At 39.1% G+C, this 24,906-nt stretch overlaps 1 protein-coding gene across 2 annotated transcripts in view; it reads right to left on the bottom strand.

Moving 5' to 3' along the window:
• Positions 1-760: 760 nt before the first annotated feature.
• LOC102134461 (phosphoglycerate mutase 1-like) overlaps positions 761-24,906 on the bottom strand; it is a 78,011-nt gene continuing 53,865 nt past the window's right edge. For both annotated transcript variants that reach the window (XR_010584199.2, XR_010584200.2), the window contains one exon: positions 761-3,546. The gene's annotated coding sequence lies outside the window, so the exon portion shown is untranslated. The remainder of the gene's footprint in view (positions 3,547-24,906) is intronic.

Genomic DNA, 24,906 nt, shown 5'->3' with positions numbered 1-24,906 from the left:
ATACCATCTCACAGCAATCAGAATGGCTATTACGAAAAAGTTAAAAAATAACAGATGCTGTTGAGGCTGTGGCAAAAAAGGAACACTTACACACTGTTGGTGGGAATGTAAATTAGTTCAGCCAATGCGGAAAGCAGTTTGGAGATTTCTCAAAGAACTTAAAACAGAGTTACCTTTAGACCCAGCAATTCTGTTACTGGGTATAAATCCAAAAGAAAATAAATCATCCTACAAAACAGACATATGCACTCATATGTTCATTGCAGCTCTATTCACAATAGCAAAAACATGGAATCAACCTAGGTGTTCATCAATCGTGGATTGGAAAAAGAAAATGTGGTACATATATACCATGGAATACTATGCAGCCATAAAAAAGAATAAAATCATGTCCTTTGCAGCAACATGGATGGAGCTGGAGGCCATCATCCTAAGTGAATTTAAAAAGGAACAGAAAACCAAATACCACATATTCTCACTTATAAGTGAGAGCTAAACATTAGGTATTTGTGGGCATAAAGATAGCAGCAATAGACACTGGGAGGGAGGGAGAGGGGTAAAGGTTGAAAAACTGACTATTGGGTATTATACTCATTACCTGAGTGGTTGGATCATTCACATCCTAAACCTCAGGATCATACAATACACCCATGTGACAAGCCTACACCTGTACCCACTGAATCTAAAATAAAAGTTGAAATTATAAAAAGGAAATACTATTCATCAATAAAATAAATAAAGTACTGATACACACAAAAGATTACATATTATATGATTTATACAAAATTCAGAGAAAGGGCAAATTTATAGAGATGAAAATCAGATCAATCATTGCCTTGAGCTGGAGGTGGGAGTTCAGATTAAATGTAAACAGACAGGAGGGAATTTTTGGAGGTGATGCAAATGTTCTGAAACTGGATTGCAGTAATAATTATACAACCCTATAAATTTACTAAAATTTTTGCATTGTACATGTATAACGTGAACTTTATGGCATGTAAATTATACCTCAATATAGCTACTTCTTAAAAGTCATCCTAAGAAGACTTGGCTGAATTTTCAAGTCAGTAATATCCCAGATGAGTAAATCTAGTGGCTTTGGTGTACATATACAACTATAAGAAAGTCTTAACACACTCCTCCTGCCAACTAGATTGCTGTTCATAAACCACACGGTTCTCTACAGTCAGGAAGGAGTAGGGGTTTTCTCAGTGCCAAGGCAAAGGAATGGTATCCCAGGCAATGGAAACAACATGAATGAAAGTATGTGGGCTTTCAAAAGCCTGGAGGATCCAAGAACTGTATGCATTTTAGTACGTCTGAATTAGAGGGTTCAAGTTGGGGAGAGGGGAAGGGAAGTCAAAAACAAGCTGTGGACTGTCCATACCCACAGTTCCTAGAGAGCCTTGTACACTGGACTGAGAAGCTTTGACTTTATCCCAGGGACAGTAAGAGAGCCTGTAAAGATTTTAGGCGGAAGATTGACATCGGATTTGCAGATTAGGAACAGCTCTTTGGAGGCTGCTGTAGGTGGATTGGAGGGGACTAGCCTGGAAGCTCCTAGTATGTTCTGTGCATTGTGCTAGCCTCTGGGGTTAGAATAGTGAACCAGACAAACAAAAGTCCTGTGCTTATGAAGCTAGTGGCAGGGAGAACAGTAAATAACCACATAAGAAAAATAAAGATAATTAATTTCAGAAAGCAATAGATGTTATGGAGAAAATGAAATAGTGTAAAAGAAGAGTGACTGCTGGGGCTTCTTTGGATTGGTAAGTCAGGGAAAGCCTCCCTGAGGAGGTGATATTTCAGTTGAGACCCGAATGAAACAATGGGCCCACCCACAACTAGATCTGGGGACAGAATGTTCTAAGCAAGAGGGAATAAATAACTAAAGCAAAAACCCTGAAGCTAGAACCAAATTGGAGCATGATGAGTTTGATCTGTTTTAACAGTCAATGCTTTAGAGGTATTAAGGCCTAATCTGGAACAAGGACAATGGGATTTAAAGAAGAGAGGAATACAAGAGGTATTAAGGAGGTCGGATTGCCAGGATAAACAGCTCAAAATTACAGAGTGGAACCTAAGCCGTATTTACATTTAAATGACAGGTCAAACCCTGTTAACAGGACACCTGGCAGAGTAAGTGATCGCCAGTAGCCATGACAGGTAGTAAGTCCTCCAAGCCTTGGAGTTCAGCAATTTTTTAAAAAACAACAATGTCTCAAGCTTTCTAGAAGCAAACTGGACGAATGTCAGGCAACAGTAGGTATCGATTGCTTGTTATGTATCAGGTACTGTTCTATGTGTTAGGGATATATTAGTGACAAGACAGAAAAAAATTCCACCTTCATAGAGCTTACATTGCAGCCAGGGAGACTGAAAATAAGCAAACAAACAGAGCTGAAATGGAAAAATAAAGTAAGGTAAAACAAAAGAGATTGTGGGGAAGGGAGTGTGCATTATTTTAGATAGAGTGGCTGGTCAGGAGAAGCCCTCCATTAAGTAGACAATTGAGCAACTAGAGTGATCAACCATCTGGTTTTCCCAGCACTGTCTTGGTTTGGCACTGAAAATCTCATGCCCTGGGAAATCCCTTGGTTCTAGGCAAACCAGGGCAGTCACTCACTCTAGGAAAAAAAGGAGCTAAGGAGGGGAATCGCTCAATTATCTGAGAAAAAAATGACCCAGATAAAAGGAATAGCCCCATTCCACCTCACACTTTCCCTCTTCCACTGCAGCAGAATGTGGAGGTAGCTTTTCCCTCACAGCACTTCTACCTACATACAACCCAGCTAAAAGGGAAGGAAATTGGAAGGAGTGAGTCTGAAAAGATTGGTGAACACAAATGGTGCCTAAGCTCAATGTAATGTGTTTGTGCCCTCTCTCCTTACACTGGTGCTAGAATAGCTCAGAATTGAATAAATGCATAGCAAAACAAGAGTGCATTCATACACCTGATGTTCAGCAAATCTATAGATAATTACTCAATGCAATGTTGAAATAAATTATTGGCTGGCATCTTTGTGGCACTTTTGTAAACTTGCATCCATGGACCTATGTTCTCCCTTTGCTATGCCCTTGCATGAATGCCAGGTTAAAGAATGTGGATATTACTCTGTCAGCAATGAGTCACCACTAAATGGTTCTGAACAGGGGCAGGCTGTGATGGCAGAGAAGAGTTTTCAAGGGAATCAGGTGGTTTTGTGGATGACAGGATAAGGACTTTAAAGCTCAAAGAAGACAGATCAATCAGGAAAAATCATAGATGGGAGTTCTCAGTTGGCAGTCTGTATTACTGGATCTAACCAAACACAAATCTGGAAGCCAACTCCGTGTCAGCCTAAGGCCCTGACCCCTGGAATGATGGTTTCCATCCACGGAGCTATATAGAAGTATGGATTATTCCTTGACTGGAACCTTGCGGGAGGAGTGGAAGGTAGTCCTTCTTTGGGTAGGCAGTTGGTTTCACATAAATTCCAAAGTCTTTTCCAGTCTTGAGATGCTGGACTGATGATGTTGTCAATTGGTCTTTCCTCCTGTCTGCCCCTAAAAAAAGATTGGAAGCTCTGTTATTGATCTTGATGGGGTCTGTTAACCTACAGGACCTGGCAGAGGTTTTGAGTTGTTACTCCCACTGGGCTATACCCTACCTGGGACCTGGGCTCATCTTACTACACCATCTGCTACCCTTCTAACCTCTGATGCCGTTCAACTTCCTTGAGGAGCCCCTGGAGCAAGAGAGGGAAATGCAACTGCATGACTGCTGAATACCCAGAAGATACTCTATGATTCATGACTCTGACATGGGGGATGGGGTGGGGCAGCTCAAGGAATGGATTAATTAATATATTTGGAGCTTGCTTTCCCTGGTACCTAAGTTGGAAGGGACCTCAACAAGTAACTGAATATTCTCGTTATCCCCACTCCAGAAACAGAACAACTGGGAAAGAAATGATAGGCTATATCCAAGGCCAAGAGAAAAGGAAAGGAAGTTGTAGATGATGCCTCTGGATGCAAAAACTTGGAAAATGATTCTCAGCTATAAAAGGGAGACTTAATATAAATTATAAATAGTGCATTGGATCAACCTATAGTGCTATTGACTCCAATAAATTATTTGCATTTATTCACAAGATTTGCAGTTACTCAAGCATCATGCATTCACTCAGATTTCATACACTCTGATCTTACACACACTCCTTCAGATGTCACACACACACATTCTTACATATTACTCACACTTACTTAGACATCACACACATTCATTCAGACTTAGTCGTGCTTAATCAAATGTCATGTCATTTCTCCCTTATCTGGTTGTCACCAATGATCACTTAAATGCCACATATACAGACCTTGTCAGATGCCACACAGTTACACAGATGGTGCCACATCCAAATGCTACCTGTTCTTCATCATGTATCATAAACACTCATCCAGGCATCCTCCAATCCCTTGCTATTCAAAGTGAGGTCCCTAGACCAGCAACATCGGCATACCTGGGAACTTTTAAGAAATGCAGAATATCAGATCCCACCCAGACCTGATGAATTAAAAGTCTGCATTTTAACAAAATTCCTAGGTGATTCATATGCACATTGACATTGAGAAGCACTGACATCAGGACTGAATCCCATTAACTGTCATATTCCCGGTGCCTAGACAGCAGCTAGGCATATTAGGTGCTCAATAAATGTGTTTTGTTTTGTTTTGTTTTGTTTTGTTTTGTTTTGTTTTTGAGATGGAATCTCGCTCTGTCGCCCAGGCTGGAGTGCAGTGGGTGACACATCCTGACATCTTTCATGCTCATCAAAATGTTTCTTCATGCAATACCACTCTGAAGTACATTTTCTAAAGAAACCCTTGCTCATATATACAGGTGGAAAGGTAAAGGAATGCTCAGTACAGCAATAGTTGATACGGGGAAAATTGAAAACAACCTAAATAAGCCAGGGCATTAACAAATAGAATGTGATCCATGCATTCAGTAAACAGCAGTGAAAAATAACAAATGAAGGCTACAGGCACTGTTATAGATAAAACAAAATTATAGATGACACAAACAAATGGAAAAACACCCCATGCTCAAGGATTGGAAGAATGAAAATCATTAAAATGACCCTACTGGCAAAGCAATCTATAGATTGAATGCAAGGAATGGAGAATTCCATTTTCCCTATCAAAATACTAATACATTTTAATGATTTTCCCTATCAAAATACTAATGTCATTTTTTTACATAATTAGAAAGAACAACCCTAAAATTCATATGGAACCAAAAAGCCCAAATAGCCAAAACAATTCTAAGCAAAAAGAACAAAACTGGAGGCATCACATTACCTGACTTCAAATTATATTACAAAACTATGGTAACTAAAACAGTATGGTATTGGTATAAAAATAGGCACACTGATCAATGGAACAGAATATAGAACCCAGAAATAAAGCTGCATATGTACAGCCAACTGATCTTTTACAAAGTTGACAAAAATATATGCTGTGGAAAGGACATCCTATTCCATAAATGGTCCTTGGAAAATTGGCTTGTCATATGCAGAAGGATAAAATTGGGCCCCTATATCTCACCACATAGAACAATTAACTCAAGATGGATTAAAGACTTAAATGTAAGACCTGTAACTGTAAAAATACTAGAAGAAAACCTAGGAAAAACTCTTCTGGATGTTGGTCTAGGCATCTACTCATCTGACAAAGGGCTAATATCCAGAACCTACAAAGAACTCAAACAAATTTACAAGAAAAAAACAAACAACCCCATCAAAAAGTGGGCAAAGGATATGAACAGACATTTCTCAAAAGAAGACATTCACACAGCCAACAGACACATGAAAAAATGCTCATCATCACTGGCCATCAGAGAAATGCAAATCAAAACCACAATAAGACACCATCTCACACCAGTTAGAATGGTGATCATTAAAAAGTCAGGAAACAACAGGTGCTGGAGAGGATGTGGAGAAATAGGAACACTTTTACACTGTTGGTGGGATTGTAAACTAGTTCAACCATTGTGGAAGACAGTATGGCGATTCCTCAAGGATCTAGAACTAGAAGTACCATATGACCCAGCCATCCCATTACTGGGTATATACCCAAAGGATTATAAATCATGCTGCTATAAAGACACATGCACACGTATGTTTATTGCGGCACTATTCACAATAGCAAAGACTTGGAATCAACCCAAATGTTCATCAGTGACAGACTGGATTAAGAAAATGTGGCACATATACACCATGGAATACTATGCAGCCATAAGAAAGGATCAGTTTATGTCCTTTGTAGGGACATGGATGCAGCTGGAAACCATCATTCTCATCAAACTATCACAAGAACAGAAAACCAAACACCGCATGTTCTCACTCATAGGGGGGAACTGAACAATGAGATCACTTGGACTCGGGAAGGGGAACATCACACACCGGGGCCTATCATGGGGAGGGGGGAGGGGGGAGGGATTGCATTGGGAGTTATACCTGATGTAAATGACGAGTTGATGGGTGCTGACGAGTTGATGGGTGCAGCACACCAACATGGCACAAGTATACATATGTAACAAACCTGCACGTTATGCACATGTACCCTAGAACTTAAAGTATAATAATAATAAATAAATAAATAAATAGATAAAAATTAAAAAAAAGAATTCATAACTAAGAACTCAAAAGCAAATGCAATAAAACCAAAAATAAGTAAATAGGACTTAATTAAACTAAAAAGCTTCTGCACAGCAAAAGAAATAATCAACAGAGTGAACAGACAACCTGCAGAATGAGAGAAAATATTTGCAACCTATGCATAGGACAAAGGACTCATATCCAGAATCTACACAGAACTCAAACAACCCAATAACAACAAAAAATGCCAAATAACCCCATTAAAAATTTGCAAATGACAGGAACAGACATTTTCCAAAAGAAGACATACAAATGGCCAACAAGCATATGAAAAAATCAGCATCACTAATCATCAGGGAAATGCAAATTAAAGCCACAATGGGATATCATCTCACACAAGTCAGAATGGCTATGATTTAAAAGACAAAAAATAACAGACGTTGGCGAGGATGTGAAGAAAAGGGAATGCTTATCCACTTTTGGTAGAGATATAAAGTAGTACATCCTCTATGGAAAACAGTATGGAGATTTCTCAAGCAACTAAAAATAGAGCTACCATTCGATCCAGCAACTCTACTACTGGATATCTACCCAAAGGAAAATAAATCATTATATCAAAAACATACCTGCACTTATGTATGTTCATAGCAGCACTATGGAATCAACAAGCAAAGATATGGAATCAACCGAAATGTCCATCAATGGATGGTTGGATAAAGAAAATGTGACATATATACACCATGGAATACTATTCAGCCGTAAAAAGCATGAAATTTTATATATATGTATATATAATATATATACGTGTATATATATTATATATACATATATATACACACACATTTTTTTTTTTGAGATGGTGTCTAACTCTGTCACCCAGGCTGGAGTGCAGTGGCGTGATCTCAGCTCACTGCAAGCTCCGCCTCCCGGGTTCAAGCCATTCTCCTGTCTCAGCCTCCCGAGTAGCTGGGTCTACATGGTCTTGATCTCCTGACCTCGTGATCCGCCCACCTCGGCCTCCCAAAGTGCAGGGATTACAGGCGTGAGTCACCGCGCCTGGCTGAAGTTATATCTTTTGCAGCAACTTGGATAGAACTGGAGGCCATTATCATAAGTAAAATAATGCAGACACAGAAAATCAAATGCCGCATGTTCTTACTCATATATGAGAACTAAATAATGTGTACATATGGACATAGAGAGTGGAATAATAGACATTGGAGACTCAGAAGGGCCGGTGGGTAGAAGGGAGTGGATGATGAGAAATTACTTAATGGGTACAATGTACATTATTCAGCTGATAGGTACACTAAAAGCCCAGACTTCACCACTACACAATATACTCATGTAACAAAACTGCACTTGTACTCCCTACATTTATATTAAAAAGGCAAAAATCCTCAAAACTATAATCTTGTTTATAAGCAAGTTACAGAGTGATATATTTACTATGATACTATTTATACTTAATTATAAAACCTATAAAACAATATTCTATGTTGTCAATGAATAGGTTAATATGTAGCAAAAGTATAAGAACTTCCAAGGAAATAACAAACAACAAATTCAGAATAGTGGTGACCACTGGACAGAGAGAAAGAGAAGAGAGGAAAAGGATTGGGAGGAGTACACAGAGATTTTAACTGTATCTGTAATATTTTATTTCCTAAAAAGAAAGATATCTGAATCAAATTAGGCAAAATTCCAAGATTTGACAAATCTGAGTGGGGAGTGTAGCATTATTCCCTGTGCTTTTGAATGCTTGAAATATTTTATTGAACAAAGGAAAAACATGAACAAGGAGATAAAAGAATTTGCTACTCTTGGAAGCTTCATCTTCTCAACAAGGCAGCATTTCTTTTTCGTCTATCTTTACCAGGAACATTTCATTTTCTCAAACTAGTTTCATGGTAGGTCTTTCTTCATTTACAGGTCAGCACAAGCTCCCACAAACACTTGACCCATCTGGCTTTGAGCTTAATCCTTAGTGGGAGTAGTGGTGAGCCCTTTTGTCTCCTATTGACCCCTGATAGGCTAGCATCAACCAGGACACTGTCACGTAATTGCTAAATAAAACAGATTTCAGAAGATGTTGGTTTACAGATCACTATTTCATGACTAATAATTCATACTCACATTCAGGTCTCACATACTTATGTACAACGCAAAGCACATAAGTTTTTATTGAACTCTTCTTTATTTTACATTTATCTTAGAGCCCTATTTGACACAACTCCTTTTTGCTAACTGCCTTTCAGCTATTAAAAAGCTGCATATCCTTTGGGTATATACCCAGTAATGGGATGGCTGGGTCATATGGTACATCTAGTTCTAGATCCTTGAGGAATCGCCATACTGTTTTCCATAATGGTTAAACTAGTTTACAATCCCACCAACAGTGTAAAAGTGTTCCTATTTCTCCACATCCTCTCCAGCACCTGTTGTTTCCTGACTTTTGAATGATCGCCATTCTAACTGGTGTGAGATGGTATCTCATTGTGGTTTTGATTTGCATTTCTCTGATGGCCAGTGATGATGAGCATTTTTTCATGTGTCTGTTGGCTGTATGAATGTCTTCTTTTGAGAAATGTCTGTTCATATCCTTTGCCCACTTTTTGATGGGGTTGTTTGTTTTTAAAGGATTATAAATCATGCTGCTATAAAGACACATGCACACGTATGTTTATTGCGGCACTATTCACAATAGCAAAGACTTGGAATCAACCCAAATGTCCATCAGTGACAGACTGGATTAAGAAAATGTGGCACATATACACCATGGAATACTATGCAGCCATAAAAAAGGATGAGTTTGTGTCCTTTGTAGGGACATGGATGCAGCTGGAAACCATCATTCTCATCAAACTATCACAAGAACAGAAAACCAAACACCGCATGTTCTCACTCATAGGGGGGAACTGAACAATGAGATCACTTGGACTCGGGAAGGGGAACATCACACACCGGGGCCTATCATGGGGAGGGGGGAGGGGGGAGGGATTGCACTGGGAGTTATACCTGATGTAAATGACGAGTTGATGGGTGCTGACGAGTTGATGGGTGCAGCACACCAACATGGCACAAGTATACATATGTAACAAACCTGCACGTTATGCACATGTACCTAGAACTTAAAGTATAATTAAAAAAAAAATGCTGCATATCAGAAATGTTATGCTCCTTCCTTGGTGGCATCTCATATGCTGCAAGCCAAACAGCTTTACCTCCACTTTTCAATATACACTTTTCAGTGAACAAACATCTGAAGCTTGTCCTTAAAAGCTGTTAATACAAACAAGCTCATTTTATACTGGGATGCATTTCTCTTATTTCTCTTTGTACAGTTACAAATCTCTAAATATTCCTCAGAGGTGGAGGATCAGTCTATTGGTTGGTTCATTTGATGCCATGCTCTAGTCATCTTGCATTCCTCTGCCCTCCCAATCTAAGTCCATTAATGAGGTCAGACTTACATCATGTAGTGCCATTACCCAAATTGATTTGTGTCAGAATGGTCTTAAATTATTCCCTATTATATGGTTGAGGCGAGAGAAGAAGACCTCAGTGCAAAGCTAAGAAACACTAGTATGTTACAGTGGTTTCCATTTTCCAATTCTGTTCATCTGAGTCCTGAAAATCTTAGCTCTAAAGCTCGCTGTCAGCCTATGTTATCAATATAAGCTCATGGATTATGTAGCACAACCTGAAGCTTGAAAAGCATTTCCATTTAAATGCCAACTTTCAGTCACTTGTTTCCAATGATTCTAGTTAATATTCCAATGATCCTAGTTAATATTATCTGGTTAATATTATTCCACATACTACAACTTTCCTGGTATCAAATGTTTAAGGTTGTTGATATATTTTTGAGCCAATGCATCTACATTTTCATGGCTCCTGAACTTATCTATTTTAATCAATTTATTGGTATCTAGTACATTTAGAATAGCAGAACCAATGCAATTTTCATCCAATGTCTTCGTTTTCATCCAAGAAATTCGGATTTTGACCCAATGGCTCATAAAGCTGTACTTTATTGAGTTGATAACAGAAACATGTACATTTTTAAATTAGCATTAAGTATCATTTTTCACAGAATGCAAACAACATATCAATATAATTATAGAAGGTAAAACTTGTATTGCCTGCTAAGATCTATGCTTTTGGGAATAACTATGATATATCAGTTGTGTTCTTGGCAGAGCAGAGTGTATCTGATCAAGGACAAGTTTGAACAGTTATCTCTAGGAAGTCTTCATTGTCTGGACTTTTGTCTGCGTTAAAATTGACTCTTCATCTTGAATTTATACAGATGTTCCCTATTTGTGGCAGTTAGTTCCCATACCTTATGTTCTTTTCTCTAGTCAGGCCAATTGATAAATCCACTACAGAAACTCCTTTTGAATATAATCACTGTCAACAGAGAACAAGCGAGGATCTTCTAGGGTTGTTGGATCAAGCCTGAAATTCTACCACTTGGCAATTCTCCATCCTGTCATCTGCTTACTGGATAAAATGCTGAATGCATCCAATTTCCAGTGGAAATTAGAGGAAAGAGCCAAATAGGCTAGCTTAAGAAATTAAATCTGCCCTAGATAGCATAAAGTTGTTTACCAGGAATATGTCTCAATATAACAAAGTTATTTCTGTTCATCACAAATATTGATGATATATCCAAACTCTTCTTTAGTTAAACAAAATGCCCACATGCATCACATGCTCAGGACTCTTCACACACTATTCCTCAGACAATTGCTTGCACAATAAGTAACACTTGCATAACAAAAGTACTCCATGAGAAGCTCCCAGCAGATAAAGTTGAACCCAATTAAACCTGATAAACAATATTATACACTTTTTTTAATAGTTTGATGTACAGCCTGACTTTTTTATCATGCTTACACCAACCAGATGTGAGAAAACAAATTCTGATAGAACTTACAGAGAGTTTAATAACTGCTAAATTCAGAGAAACAAATTCACAATTCAGCCTTTTCCCCAATATGCTGTTATTCTTTTTTCCCAACATTTTTGTGATCTCTTGGAACATTCGTTTCCTTCTTTGATCCAACAAACCTTAGTCACCCATCCATGCCAGCCACTCTACTAGGCACTACAGTTGCAGATGCTGATTGGACCCACTTCCTACCCAAGCCAACTGGCCCACTGGGAATGACAAACATCATGCCAAGGGCTGCTTGAGCTCTTCAAAGGGCTCTGAAAGTGTTTGAGACCTAAAAATAAATGTGCTCACTCCAACATATGAAAAAGAAAACTGGAAAGTCAAAAGTAGTAAATGTGAAACCAAATGTTTTCAAATGTAATATTAGGTCAGTTTTATTGTTTACTTTAGAATTAATAAAATTCGGAGTATCCATTACATTTGAAAACTATTTGTAGATTAAATTTTCTCACATCACAAAAGTTCCCAAGCAAGCAGCATTTTGTATTGCTACGAAATCTTAGCCACTTGTAAGTTGAATGAGGTACTTGTAGGCAAGTATTTTCAAAAAGCAAAGTTATAACAATCCCCTTCCAATGTTTTGCAGCAAGAAGCTTATATTTAATGAGAGATGTGAAAGCATTTTAATTTGTTTGAAAAGTTGTGGGGTGGAGGTTTCCAAAAGCAAGACAGCCTAGGATCCTCTATATAGATTTTAGTGTGGTCCTGGCTCTAACTTTTAAGAGACTCATAGGCCTCAGGCAAGCATGATGCCCTGCTGACATTTTGCTTACATATGCTCCAAAATGATTTTGAAAAACTGTGTATGACTTTGCATATTTTAAAATTGACACCTGAAATTTTTCATTATGTTTAATTAGTTTCAAAAGATGTCACTTTCAGCTCACTGTAAGCATCATTCTTCCAAATCTACCCAATGGAATCTAAATAGCATAGTCATGTGACTATCAGAAATTTTGAACTTGATTTACTTTTCATTTCTCCAAAGAATTTTGTCTTAATGAATTTTTTATATTTGACATCATTTCTTTTTAAATTTTTAATTTTTGTGGGCACACAGTAGGTACATATATTTATGGGGTATATGAGATATTTTGATACAGGTATGTAATGTAATAATCACATCAGGGTAAATGGGTGTCTGTCACCTCAAGCATTTATCCTTTGTGTTACAGACAATTCAATTATACTCCTTTAGTTATTTTTAAATGTACAATTAAATTATTTCTTACTACAGTCAACCTGTTGCACTATCAAACATTAGATCTTAATCATCTTAATCATTCTATTTTTTGTGTGTCCATTAGCCATCTCCATGTCCCCATCACCCCACAATTACCCTTACCATCCTCTGGTAACCATTCTACTCTCTAACTCCATGAGTTCAGTTGTTTTAATTTTCAGCTCCCACAAATAAGTGAGGACATGTGATGTTTGCCTTTCTGTGCCTGGATTATTTAATGACCCCAGTTCCATCCATGTTGTTGCAAATGACAGGATCTCATTCTTTTTATGGCTGAGTAGTACTCCACTGTGTATATGTACCACATTTTTTTATCCACTTATCTATTGATGGACACTTAGGTTGCTTTCAAATCTTGGCTATTGGGAATAGTGCTGCAATAAATATGAGAGTGTAGATACCTTTTTGATACTTTTTTGGTATTCTTTTTCCTTTCTTTTGGGTACATACCTCGCAGTGGATTGCTGGATCAGTGGCTCTATTTTTATTTTTCAAGGAACCTCCAAACTGTTTTCCATAGTGGTTGTACTAATTTACATTCCCACCAACAATGTACAAGGGTTCCCTTTTCTCCACACCCTCACCAGCATTTGTGATTGCCTGTCTTTTGGATAAAAGTCATTTTAACTGGAGTGAGATGATATTTCATTGTAGTTTTGATTTTTACTTCTCTGATAATCAATTATGTTGAGCACCTTTTCATATACCTGTTTGCCATTTGTATGTTGTTTGAGAAACTGGCATCTTTTCTTGATTACCTTGTCATACTTCTCGCAATAAAAATCTATATATAGACTGAAATTAAACATTTTTATCTCTCAGAGCTATAAGGATCTAAGTATTAAAGTTTTCTTCAAGATTGAGTTATAATTATTAGTATGCAATTGATAAAAAACATAAATTACATATTTGAAAAACACAGAAGGTAAAATTTTATTGGAAACATATCCCCTAATGAGATCAATGGAGCTTCTAAAATTGGCTGATGTATCCACAGATCAATATAATTTACCGTTCAAATGAGACAGCATTAAGAGACACTGCTCTTCCTGTTTTTCATTTATATAGATTTAAGCACTGGGAAATAAATAAGTAGATAAGAATGAATGAACGTTTTGTTATAACAAAGTCACTCAGTTCTTTGAACTCCTTATGAATTACATGCTAAAAATCACGTACGATTCATCATCAAAATTATTCCAGCTGCCAACTCCATTACATTCTTCTTACCCATTTTGTTGAAAGCAAAGAATTCGAAAGCATCTGGTTCACAAAAGGATTTATTTCCCATTAACACAATCACTCACTTTCTTAACAACAGAACCAGTATTTGGAATTTCCCCTTTGTTAGATGCCTGGAGGTTTTTGACACTCTGTGACTAGTGCTCTAGGGTAGTATGAGGCTTGCCTTTCTTTGTAAACAGAAAGGATTGTAAAAGTAGAGGTGGTGAGGGAGAATGGGTACTTGGGCAGGTCGGTTTTAGAAAAGAGTAAATATTGAAGCTGAGGATCTGGAAATTGATTCCCTTAAAATGACATGTTCCTATATAATCTCTTTGTGTGCCACCAGGAGTAACTATCCCCCAGTTCGAAGGCTGTGTGCCTAATAGACTTAGTGTAACTCCTAGATGATCAATATACTGTTAAAGAAAATGCATTTGGTTTTCCAAAGTGTTCTCTCATACATTTCCTTCTTGCCACTGCCCAGGGAGCTATTTATGGCTGGCAGGATTGACATTGCCTGTGGTAGATAAAGAACTTGTGGCCCAGAGAGAGGGAAGAGTGATTTGTCCAAAAAGTCACAGCCAATGTTTCTGATCCCTTGTCTCCAGGGTCTGAGCTTTTGGGACCACTCCACATTGCCTTGCAAGCTCCCGTCCTAATCAGTCAGACACCAGCAAGTACTTACTGAAGACTTCTTGGCTTCCCAACATCCTGCCAAGCAGCCCCATCCCCCATCCTCTGTCCTTTCCTTTTCCACTAAACTTCTCACTCACTATACTTGTCTAACTCCCGCTAATTTGCTGACATTTACTGAGCACTCATTGCCAGTCAATAGTGCTTTACATATCTTACTTAACCCTTACAAAACCACAATGAGGTTGGTACTATGTTCACACTGTTTTAAGGGTCTGCCCTTAAAATTAAGGATGACAGTCCACCATAGATGAAACACAATTTTTATTTTTTCACCACAGTGAAATAGAAATTACAGGACACCAGGACACCAAGACAGTAAGCACAAACAACTATGTGGAAGCAGGCCAGAGAGTAAGTTGACTTGATTAAAGCTGAATATGCTGCAAACTTGGTTTATTTTACTTTTTCCCCTCCCTTCTTCCCTAATTTTATGACGTTTATAGGGGAGGTTTCAAGGGTTGAAGATTGCCTTTTCACTTTGCCTTTTGTTTTCTAATTTTGGCAACTCCAGCTATTACCCTTACTCTTTGCCTTGAGATACTCAGTCTCAGGCCCTAGACCAGGTTGGTGTAGGTCATTCCGGATTGAATACAGAGAGCTCAGTTTCAGAGTCAACCTGTGTCTGAGCACCAGCTGACCTGAGGGGGAAACATTCAGGGTGGCCCCAGGTCAAGTTTGTTATAGGGTTGTGAAATTTGTGCAGGGCACAAAGTTGCAGAGTCAAAAGTACAAGTTGGGGCTGAAATCCAGGCTATGCTCTACTTGTCAAGTGTCACCCACACAGGGCTGCAGTCATCCAAAAAGGAGGCTTTTTCCATATTCATCTGTCTAAAATGGGTCACCTTTCTCTTAGGTACACAAGAGCATCATATAGGCTGTCAGATATCCTGGTAATGTTCTCAGTCTCTGTTGATTCATTTTGCCAATAATGTAAATGATGTGCACTGGTTTTCAGCTTTAGAATCAATCCGTATACAAGGCCTGGTAGACCTAGTTATATTTACAGAACAGAATAGAAATGTTATCAGCATTGAAAATGTAACAGCAAAAGAATGACTGTCAGAAAGTGATAGGTTAAAAAAAAAAAAACCTCTAATATCTTCATCTTATGTAGATACTGATTCCCAGCGATGAAACAAACATAAATGAATTATGCTTTTAAATTAATAAGTTAGAAAACAGTTAAACCGCTGGGCGCTGTGGCTCACGCCTGTAATCCCAGCACTTGGGGAGGCCGAGGTGGGTGGATCACGAGGTCAGGAGTTCAAGACCAGCCTGGCCAATATGGTGAAACCCTGTCTCTACTAAAAATACAAAAAAATTATCTGGGCGTGGTGGTGCATGCCTGTAATCCCAGCTACTCGAGAGGCTGAGGCAGGAGAACTGCTTGAACCTGGGAGGTGGAGGTTGCAGTGAGCCGAGATCACACCACTGCACTCCAGTCTGGGCGACAGAGCAAGACTCCATCTCAAAAAAAAAAAAAAAAAGGAAAAAAGAAAAGAAAAGAAAAAGAAAACAGTTAAACATGAGAAAGCAGGACAGAATGCTAAAGATTACAACATAAATTAATTAGATGAAAAATTAAGGAAAAAAGGCATAGAATTCATAGTTACAAAGGCAACAAGAAGAAAAACAAAATAATAATATATGTACGTTACAGCTTTGCCTTTGTCCAGTGTAGAGCCCAGGGCACATCCCTTCATAAGCTCTTTTGACACCCGCTTACCCTCCACTCAGTCTCCCCTGCCCCCTTCCCTGAAGCAGCCAAACAATGCAGACAGGGCCTTCTCCCTATTTTTCGCTATCGTTATCTTCATTCTCTGTATCTTTATTTTCTGTCCCTTCATTATCTCTTTATTCTCTGGGTCATTATTTTCCATCTTTCTAAATATTTATATCACTCTACATCTCTGTTGCTTTTTCAATTTCTCTCTGTGTCTTTCTGCAATTTTGGCTCTACCTTTCTGGCTCCTTCCCCATCGGTTCCAAAACTGCACCATGCTGTTTGCATAAACCAAATACCTGTTCCTGGACTATGCATACCTTGCCAGCATATTACCCTCACCCAATCTCAACCCAGAGCATAGCCAAATTTCCCACAGGAGAGATGTACACTCTGGAGATTGGATTCATCTCATCTCTGCTTCAACCCTTGAAACCTCCCCTATAAACGTCATAAAATTAGGGAAGAAGGGAGGGGAAAAAGTAAAATAAGCCAAGCTTGCAGCATATTCAGCTTTAATCAAGTCAACTTACTCTCTGGCCTGCTTCCACATAGTTGTTTGTGCCTACTGTCTTAGAATCATGTAGACCCTGTTACATGATTACAGTTCCTCTTAACTGCTCTACAGATAACAATTTGAACATTGTGAAATGTTGTTTTCCCTTTGAGATATTCCTTCATGTTCTGCATACTGAAGAAACTACTATTTCAGCTGGTCTGAAGGACCCCACTGACGCCAGCTGACTTGAACGACTCCATGAAAAGCTGACTCACCAAAGTATGCAGTTTCCATTTCCTGACGATTTCATCCCCCTTACCCTGACAAAAACAACCCCTCATCTTCCACGATCCCCTTAATAAATAACTCCAGCCCGGAACTCCTTGGGGAGATGGATTTGAGGTTCTCCTCCCATCTCCTTGCTTGATGTGGTGCCCTGTGATGATTACATTCTTTTTTGCTGCATTTTTGCTGTCTTAGTGTAATTGGTTAGTTACTGTGCATTGGGCATATGAGCCTGTTGGTCCTATAACATCTTCATCCCACTGCCAGCAGCCTCTCCCTGATTCCTCTGCTCAATCTACTCCAGGACAGGTAGTAAGGGCTCCTTGGTCTCATACCCATTAATTCTTTCTTCCTGAGGGACCCTCTCATTCCACGCTTTTCCTTTTTCTCTCATTCTCTCTCCTTCTTTCTTCTCCCATCCCTTTTTCTCCCCCTTCTTCTCCCCCCAGCATTCTCTCCCCAGCCCCTCACCTCTGCCCAATCCCACCACTGAAGTTCCTCAGGGCCATGCCAGAGCTTCTTTTTCTTCTCTGCTCTCCCCACTCTGCACTATTCCCCTGGGTAACCTCATTTGCCCTTGTTGTCTCAACCACCAGCCTCAGCCATATTCTTACTCCTTCAAACTCCGAGGAAGCTGCAGCCCCAACCCTCTTCCCCCTAAAAAACACACCTCAGGGCATTCTGCCCTCAATTTGGGTGAATCATGACCCCTGATGTTTGTTCATGGACATAGGACCACCTATCCAGCTCCTCCCTTGAAACCCTGTCTTCCTCTGCTTGCCAGAACAACCTTTGCTCCTGCCTTTCTTTTACTTCTTTGGCAGCTCCTTCTCAGGCTCCTTGCTGGCATTCTTGTTTGCTTGTTTCCTCCTTAAACATCCACATTCTCAGGGCCCTGACCTCTTCCTCTCCAAACACCCTCTGAGGGAGGTCTTAAAATTTATAGCCATGGCTTGGGAAAGGAGGAGCCACGGAGTGGGTCTTGAAAGATGCACAGGAAATTTCTGTGGCAGCTGTAAAGTTCATAGGCATGAAGCAGATGACCTTGCTGAGATAAGGCCAGGCCACAGCCTCCTGGACCCAGAGAGACGTTGGAGAACTTGGCAGGGCTGCAGACAGAGGACTTTAAACACATATCCTGCATTCAGTGATTCTATTCTGCATGCTGTATTGACTATCAAGATCTTCTAAATGTGCCAGATTCAGTTTTTTTATAAATAAATTACTAAAAACTTGGTAGTTGGAGTTACTTTTCAGCCACAGTAATTGGCTCTTAAATTGTTTAAAGGGTAATACTACTTTTTGCAATGTAAAAAAAAAAAAAAAAAAAAAAAAATCCTACCTCTCCAAATAAAGACAATCTATAAATTGTTCAGACAGTCCCATATGGTCTTTCTGCAGGCTTGGCTGAAGGAAGACCAAAAGGAGTGAAAGAATTAAAAGTACTTAAAAAAATTTTTTTTGATGGAGTTTCGCTCTGCCGCCCGAGCTGGAGTGCAGTGGTGCAATCTTGGCTCACTGCAACCCCTGCCTCCTGGGTTCCAGTGATTCTCGTGTCTCAGCCCCCGAGTAGCTGGGATTACAGGCATGTGCCACCTCGCCCGGCTAATTTTGCATTTTTAGTAGATACGGGGTTGCACCATGTTGACCAGGCTGGTCTCGAACTCCTGGCTCAAGTGATCCTCCCACCTCGGCCTCCCAAAGTTCTGCGATTACAAGCGTGAGCCACTGCACCTGGCCTAAAAGTATTATTTGTCATATTCAAGAAAGGAAAAGACTGTTCTTTGGCCAAAGTCTTTTTTTTTTTTTTTTTTTTTTTAGACAGAGTCTTGCTCTGTCACCCAGGCTGGAGTGCAGTGGCATGATCTCGGCTCACTGCAAGCTCCGCCTCCCAGGTTCACGCCATTCTCCTGCCTCAGCCTCCCAAGAAGCTGGGACTACAGGTGCCCACCACCACGCCTGGCTAATTTTTTGTATTTTTAGTAGAGATGGGGTTTCACCGTATTAGCCAGGATGGTCTCGATCTCCTGACCTCGTGATCCACCCGCCTCGGCCTCCCAAAGTGCTGGGATTACAGGCGTGAGCCACCACGCCTGGCTTCTTCGGCCAAAGTCTTAAGCTGTGAACAGTATTAATTAGTGATAACTCTGTGTGTGTGTGTGTGTGTGTGTGTGTGTGTGTGTGTGTGTGTGTACACTAAAAGTCAGTCGATCAGCAAGTGATAGCCTCACTTCAGTAACTGCAGTTCTGAGAGCAAATCAATGACAGTCCCAAACTTCTGAAAGTCTATCAGAAATGCCCAGTCCTACAACTCAGTCAATCAGTGATAACCCCCCAAAGTCAGCCAATCTGAGACAGCCCCACACTTCCAGACATCAGCCAATCATTGAGCACTCGATCCAGCTGCCATGTTCTAAAAGCCACTCCTTGACAGCAGCTTTAGTCCAGTGAGCACAGCAATGCACCGAAAGTCTGTCAGGCCCTCCACACTCCTGCTTATCAATGCTAGTCAGTCCATAAACTCCAGGCTTCCCATAATGTTCCGAAAGCTCTGGCTTTGTTCTGGAAGACTGTGACTTATGATCTGTTGTAGGCATACAGGAAGTTAATCTTTTTTGCATCAGATATCGAGTTCAATTTATTGTTGGTTCACAAGTTCACATCCCATTCAACAGCCCAACCTCTATATACAGTTGGTTATAAGTTACAACTTCCTAGTGACAGACCTACTTTTCAATTATTATAGTGGTTGCTTTATCTATTTTTAAAATTTGTGTATATTTGAATCTCAAAATGGCAAAACACAAGCTTAAATTCCATGATATATTTAAGAGTGTACATTTGTTAAATGAGGGAAAAGTCATTTTGAAGATCTTGGTTTAGTATACAATTGTTCATTCAATATCAAAAATGGTAGAAAATCAGATATAAACCAGCATATAACAGCTAAGCACAAGATGTATGATTTCGTGAACTGGTACCAAAGAAAATAATGAAATAGCAGACATTTGTTAAGAAAAAATCAGGTGAAAAAAATAAAGCAGAAGCTGTAATGGTCTTCTACTCTGTTTATTATCATCAATCTTGCATCTCAAATGACAATTTGAACATACTGCTACCAGTGTGTTCAAATTTTCTGATTCCAAAATTAAAAGCAAATTTTCAAGTGCCAAGATGAAATCTACTGCAATAATCTAAAATGTAATAACTCCATTTAATATTACAGAGATGATCAAGATCTCAATGTCTCATCATTCTTACAGCAAAGCTACTGAAGCACCTGTTCTCAATACAGAATAAAAGCCTTTCCCTTTGCTTATGCAATATTTTTCTTGGGGTAAAGTCTTGTGAGTATAATTCCTTCCAGATCAAACTTTAGAAACAAGGGCAAATTTTTGCAGAGACTCTCTTATTGAGTTAGGAGTTAATGAGAAAAATGTTCCACTTTTGGTGGAAATGATACAAACTTTAGTGGATGTTTGCATAAAGGTGCAGACTATATTTATTCAAGGTTGGAAAAAAGCCTGCATGATTCTAGGGAAGACATCCTGCCCATATTTTGCATAATGACACTCTACTAGCATCTGATGTCCTTTCTGTTAACATTGAAGTAATTGTCATGAAATTCTTCTCTTACTTTGGCATTTACACTGTTCAAATTTAGCAAGTACAAGATTTTAATTTTTTTATTATATTTTATTTTATTTTATTTTATTTTTAGACAGGGTCTTGTTCTGTCGCCCGTGCTGGAGAGCAGTGGTGCAATCTTGGCTCACTGCAGCCTAGACCTCCCAGGCTCAAGCGATCTTCCCACCTCAGCCTCCTGAGAAGCTGGGACTACAGGTGCATGCCACTGCGCTCAGCTAAGTTTTGTATTTTTTGTAGAGATGGGGTTTCATCAAGTTGCCCAGGCTAGTCTCCAACTCCTGGGCTCAAGGGATCCGCCTGCCTCAGCCTCCCAAAGTGCTGGGATTACAGGCATGAGCCTCTGCACCTGGCCATGATTTTTTTTTTTAATTAAAAAGAAATTATTGGCATCCAGTATTCTTCAACTCTCATGCACTCAAAAATCTGTTGGCTCTCTTTTACAAATACAATTGAGAAAATCTTCAGTTTATTTGAAGCCCTTAAACCATACTTTAATTTTGAAGAAGAGCCCTCCCCCAAATTCTTGATGCCAACTTACTTTGTGTTCATAGTTGTCAATATCTCTATAACAATAGAATTGCAAATTGAAAGAAGAGCAGATAGTGTTATTGAAGTAATACATTGCTTAAGGGATTTGATTTCATTAAATAAAAATTAATCAAATTAATCAAAAACTTTTCCATTTATGTTTCAAGGTTATTCTTGAAAGGGATAATGTTATCTATAAATAGGAAAAAATATGACTTGAAGGGGATAATTATTATAGTACTTGCCATGACTATCTTTTGAGATTAATTTCATCCCCTGAAGAATCTGATTCTTTTACATGGATATTACCAAATACTCTTCCAGCACAGGAACAAGTGGAGTCATCATATGTAGTCTTGAGGAAGGGAATAAAAATTGATGATAATGCTATTTTTATCAATGGACAACATTTTAAAAAATTGTTGATTAACACATGCCCTTTAATCCTGAAAAATGGAAAAACAAATTATGCTGTGAAAGATGGTATTATGCACTTCATACATCTTCATTATGCATGAAGTACATAATACTTCAACAAATGAAATTTGAAGAAAAATTATCAGAGTTGTTAACTTTATGCCAGTCCGTGTTCAGTATACTGGTTCACAATGCTAACATCTAGTGTGTTTTCTCATTAAAGAATGTTCAATTAACAAAAGAACAAAATAAATTAGATGTGATCAATGTAGAAGCCATTTTACAACACATACACATTTGACAAACATTGGTATAAATGTAGCTCTAAGGAATCCTTTCTAACACTATCATGGAATTATGAAAATCAATTAGGGTTACAATAAGCCTACTGTTACTAATGTAGTAGTCTCAACTTTAAGGCAGTGAGGAGTCTACTTGAATTGAAAGGAATTACTCAGGTTGGAGCAGAGATATGTGGAAAGGTTTGCGTGAAGTAATGAGTAAACTCTAGTGTGATGAAGGCTGAGAAGACACTAGTCTGGGGAGGGGTGAGAATGATGTTGACTCTATGCACTGGCAAGAGGGCATAAAGAACAGAGTCAAAGAGAAGCAAGTTTGAGTGAAGATGAGTTGTTATACTCCTACCAAATTAAAGATGCCTGTGGGACATTCAAGCAGAGATGTGTAGCAGGCAGTTGCAGTTGGATACATGGATTTGGAGCTAGAGAAGAGAAAGGTCTTGTGTTAAGAGAACTAGCGAGAGAGGTATTCCAGGGAAGAGAACTGGCATAGTCAACACTGAATAGATAACTGTCTGTATAGACTAGAAAGACTCTTGCTTCTGATGCTTTAAGTCTTACTATGTAGTTGCCTATATGTTGGGAAGGACGCTGGCCTGAGCATGGAAGATTCTAGGTGGGCTTTTAGGAATGGAATGTATCTTGATGTGGACTCAGGTTACTATATTTGTGTCTGTTCTGCCTGTGAGGCAGAAAAGGACCTCAGCCAGAGCTTGGCTGACTAGAAGCTTGAAAGTAATGAAGAGGACCCTGGGGTATGGGTAGGGGTTTCTGCTTAAATATGTGAGGAGTGGCAGGTTGTGTCAAGCAGGGTCAGGTTAAGTGTTGTCCTTATGTGTACTGGGTGAAGTAAGGGTTTTGGTATGTAACGGTCCTGAACAAAGAGTGTGTGTCTCTGGGTGTGACTGGGATAGTCATAGATATGAGCAGAAAAGAAGTAAAGGGCCCTTGATATGACTAGAGGCTGTCCTGATGCATGTGAAGAACACTTCAGGGCCAGGTTTGTATGGAAGACTAGCTCCAGGACTGAGGGGCAGGGAGGAGGATACTGTGCTGGGCAAGGGATATTTACAAACTTCTACTGGAGATTTTTCAGAAATATCTGTGGATTGATGATGTGGTGTGAGCCACAGTAGTATCCAAAACTAAGAAATTTATCTCCATCAGGTTTCACCTCGACTACACATAAATGTGTGAATTTTTATCGCCACTAATCTGCTAAAGTTCATGGCTTGACAGGGAGAGACACTTCTTACTATCTGTAGTGCTGAGCTCTTATAAGTCAATGGTTTTCAAATTATCTGAGGTAAAAGACTCATTGTGATAGGATTCAACAAATATTACATAATATTTTGCAAAGAGTATAAACATTTTTTGTGCATGCTGTGTTTTCATAAAAGAGTGAATGCTGTTTTTTATGGATAATCATATTACTATGGTACCAAGGCTATCGTGTGTGAAACTTCTGTTTCTGTGTCATCCAATCTGGTGGAGAGTAAGAAACCGTATCTCCCCCAGCCTTAGTCATATGCAGCTCAAAGACACACTATAAAAAAAATCATGAAAATTGTCACAGTGTAGCCAATTTAACTTCTGTGTAAAGGAGGTTGATATCAACATAGACACATCATCAGTTTCCATAGAAACACAGAATGTCAGAGTTACAAAGAACCCGCAAGTTGAAACCCCTCACTTTTCAGATGAAGAGACAGGCCCAACTTCACGTGTTCTTACTTAATTGTGAGAGTTAAAAATTAAAGTAATTGAACTCATGGAGATAGAGACTAGAAGGATAATTACTAGAGGCTGGGAGGGGGTAGTTGGGGGTGGTGGAAAAGTGGGGATGGTTAATGGGTACAAAATAGAAAGAATGAATAAGATCTGGTGTTTGATAACACAACAGGGTGACTATAATAAAAAATAATTTAAGTGTACATTTTAAAATAACTAAAAGAATGAAACTGAATTGTTTGTAACACAAAGGATAATAAATGCTTGAGTAGATGGATACCCTATTTACCCTGATGTGATTATTATGCATTGCATGACTCTATCAAAATTTATCATGTAACCCATAAATATATACACCTACTGTGTACCCACAAAAATTTTAAAAAGAGACAGGCCTGGTTTAGCTTTGCTTCACAAGCATTTACTGACATCTGTTATGTTCTGGGTGGTATTCAGGATGTATGGGCGACACAGATGATGCAGAGTCCCTGCCCTTGAGCAGCTAGTTCATAATATTGAGGGGGAAACACGTGGACAGATGATTTCAATCATAGCCTTGATCAAATCTCTAACTGGTGCTGGACTCTTTACATATGTCATCCCACAAAGATCCTGAGAGGTAGGTTTTGACCTTGTACAGATGTAGACACAGCTGATGGTGGTTTGGTTATTGATCTAGTAGGAGGTAGAGCTTGGAATATACACTCAGTTCTGTCCCACTCCAAAGCCAGTCTCTTACCACTTATCATGGCAACATTTCACTCGTTTTACAGATGCTGAGCTGTAGATGTCATTTCTGTTTACACAGCCACCCTGTCCCAACATGATTCACAGTAGGACAATCCAGCGCTCAGCAAGGCAGAACATCCTTGTGAAGTACTAAGTCAGAGCACGGAATCAGATCTCAGAGGATCTGTACTGACACCAACAGGACTGGGTTCCTGTCGTCTGGCTCTTTACGATGCTATAAGGACAGGCAGCTTGGAAAATGACAGCTTCAAGGAAGATAGGA

This window comes from Macaca fascicularis, chromosome X (assembly GCF_037993035.2).
Source record: "Macaca fascicularis isolate 582-1 chromosome X, T2T-MFA8v1.1".
NCBI lineage: Eukaryota > Metazoa > Chordata > Mammalia > Primates > Cercopithecidae > Macaca > Macaca fascicularis.
The sequence above is the reverse complement of the archived record's forward strand: the minus strand, read 5'-3'. Positions and strand labels throughout refer to the sequence as shown.